Genomic DNA, 3,584 nt, shown 5'->3' on the forward strand with positions numbered 1-3,584 from the left:
TATATATATATATATATATATATATATATTATTTTGATAGCTGTCTTTCATTCAAAAGTTTGGAATTACATATTTACACTAGAATTTTGTGCATCTATATTCCAAGTCTTCATATGATTGTTTAATGTGAGCAAAATATGGCCTCACGTTTGACGTCAAATAACACGTGACATTTTATTTCAGTTTTAGGATATTCAGTCAGTATTGATGTATCTGTTCCACTTCTATTGTGTAATGTTGTGGTTTGCTGGTTTAGTGTGGTGGACGGGGAATTCAGTGTTTATTTGTTCTGGTTTTCTCAAAGCCTGCTGATCCTCTGCAAACACTCCTGTTCTCAGCAGCTAATTCTCTATTTCTGTCACACTAAACCTCCTGCTCTCCCGTCAGGCGTATTTCAGGTCAGTAACCTATGAAGGCTGTGACGCACCTTTGGGCTATTTACTCTGTGTGTGTGTGTGTGTGTGTGTGTGTGTGTACGCTGAGTCAGTCTGAACTCTCTCTTCTTGCGGGGGGCGTGTCTGTTGATGGATATGGCTCCGCCCCCTCAGTGATCCACCCACTCTGCTCATTCGTTTAACTGTGTGTCACCATTAGCTGGCTCCGCCCCTCCCTGTTTTTAAAGAAACAAAGGCAGAGAGAGAGATTGTTGTTCTCAGGACTTCATTCAGTCTGAGAGCCTAAAGTATGTGACCTTTCCACATTTAATGACTCCTTACACAAAAATGAGCACATTGGTTTTCTCATACAAATACCACCGAATGAACAGTGTTTATGTGACCAAAAAGAATGTCTATTTGGATTTATATGTTTATTTATTAAACCAAACTTTTTTTAAACAGATGCAATGCAGCGGTATTTGGACACTGAATCATGTATATGTGTGTATGTGTATATATATATATATATATATATATATTTGTGTGTTGTTTAAGGGGAGAAAAAAAATGTAAACATAAAAAAATAATAATTTAATGAATGAGTTTCCAAAAAGCATTTTTGTTTGACAGACGAATTATGTGGCCAAAACTAAAATATATTTGCATATATATGTTTATTTAAACGGATGCAATACAGCGGTTCCAAGCTGTAAAATTTGTTTTTTCAAAGTTATAAATAAAACAAAGATTATTGGGATATGTTTTACAAGAAAATGTACGTTTTTCAACTTCAAAGTTTCACATTTAATTCAGTGTGTAACTTGGCGTCTATTTGTAATTATTTCCAAAATTTACTAGCAATTTCTGAGTGCAAATCGTTTGAAATCCTACACTTTATACTATTTCAGTCTTTCTGCTTCAAAATGTTACATTCTCATGAATTCTTACTGTTTCTTTGCAATTATTTGTGAAATTTACCATTAATTTAAAATTGTGAAAATTGTTTTAAAGGAAGATATTTTCAATAGTATTTGCACATTTGAATATATATGCCTTTTATATACATATTGTATTTTAAATATTTTATATAATATTTATTTTGATGTTATACTGTATATAATTTGACGGAAGAATTATATGTTTCTTTATTACACAAAACATTATTTTAAACATTTGAATCATTTGAATCATGCATGCATGTGTATGTTTAATGGGAGAGAAAAGCAAGCGTGGGTGTTTTGCTGAGGTCTTTATGATGGAGGAATTTTGTTTGTTCAATCTCTAATTGTTCTTCACAGTGTGAAACTCGCTCGGTCAGCGCGACCCCGGAATAAAGCTGTTCAATACATGTTTTCTGCCGTTTGCAGCTGCGATAATAAATCAACAGTAGCGTCTTTTGATGTGTGGAGTGTGTGCTTCAACATAGCAAAGAATACATGTTCACACTGTAAAAAAATACTGACAAATTTACGGTAAAAAAACGGCAGCTGTGGTTGCCAGAATTTTACCGTAAAAAATACGGTAGCAACATTTTAGGTTTTACAGATTTAACTTAAATTTACATTTAAAAACCATATTTCATTAACTGATATAATGTTAATATACCAACCTATTAAAGTACTGAAATCTGTTTAGTACCTTTGTAATACACTGTGATATCCACCAAAAGCAGGTGGTGATGAGAAAGTCACATGATGAACCAAAGCAGCTTATCCACAAGCTAAGGAGCAAAATACTAATATATACAGTATATATAGAAGGTGCACAGTGTCATTCACACTCACAAACACTAAACACCATCACGGTAACACACATGAAACTGAGGTATAAATGCAATAAACGTTAATTTAACAAGATTAGATGTAACATACAACCCTAACAAACATAACTGGCAAGAAAAAACTAAGAAGAAACATAGTTATTTCAACGAAAAAACATCAAATTTGAAATGTAACGCAGGGAATTCTGGGAATGTCCATTATGTGTTCTTTTTCACTTCCAAAAACTGTATATTACCGTAAAATTTCACGTAACGTGAACAGTTTTTCACCGAACTTACCAATTAATACACTGTAAAAAAAATATTCCGTAAAATGTACGTTAAAAAACCGGCAGCTGTGGTTGCCGGAATTACTGTTCCACTTTTACAGTCTTTTACCGTAAAAATCAAGGTAATTTTTTAAAAACATCACTTATTGCCATTTCAGACATAAATCAGCGGCTCTCGTCGTGAAATGCATACTGTATATAGACTCCATTCAGAGCGTCAGGAGCCACGGTTTACCTGGAAACAGATAAGAGTCCGCGCGGTTTAATGTTTTACTGCGGTACGAGAGAAATCAGCGAGCGCTCCGTCCCAATCAAACCGCTTTATTGTCTCAGTAGTTTCTCCAGATAGTAATGCGATTAAAGGAGAGCAGATGGAGAATAAAATCCTATTGTTAGACATCAGAAAAAGACTTTAGTAACCTCACGAGTTGTCTAAAACTGTGCCAAGATACCAGAATTTGTAATCAAGTCACAGATCTCAATATGAACTCAAACAATTCTCATATGCTATTCCATATTAGTTTTATATATCTGCTCTTTTAATGTATGTATAAGATTGTCTTGTTTGTGTCTAAAGCTGTTATTTTATATAGCTTTTGTTAATATTTAAAAAATTAGATTTTATTTTTATATTTTGTTTTCACTTATTTATTTTAGTTACATTTTTTAGTTTTAAAATTTATTTGTTTTCTGCTTTTGTCACATTTTAAATTTTAATTTTTCTTTCTTAGTTTATTTATTTTTTTAGTTATTTTAGTAGTTCAAGTTAAACTAAATGAAAATGAGAAATGTTGCCTTGGAATTAAGTTTTTATACATTTTATTTTATTTCAGTTAATGGTTATTTTATTTAAAATAATAATAATAATAATAACCTTGTGTAAAGCAGTGTTGTTGTTTTTTGTATCATTGACATACTATTATAGTTTTTATTAATATTTTGAATTAGATGTTTTTTTTTTTAATATATATATTTTACAAATTTTAGTTAAAACTTTTGGAATTTATTTATTTATTTTTTAATAATATCTCTATTTTTTAAATAAATTTTCATTTATAAGTTTTAGTTTTATTTGTTTTATTCAAGTTAAACTAAATGAAAATGGAAATGTTGCCTTGGCAATTAGCTGAAAATGTGTGTTTTTAATATTTAAAATGT

This window comes from Sinocyclocheilus rhinocerous, unplaced genomic scaffold, assembly GCF_001515625.1.
Source record: "Sinocyclocheilus rhinocerous isolate Xijiao unplaced genomic scaffold, SAMN03320098_v1.1 scaffold1050, whole genome shotgun sequence".
In the NCBI taxonomy this organism is placed as follows: Eukaryota; Metazoa; Chordata; class Actinopteri; order Cypriniformes; family Cyprinidae; genus Sinocyclocheilus; species Sinocyclocheilus rhinocerous.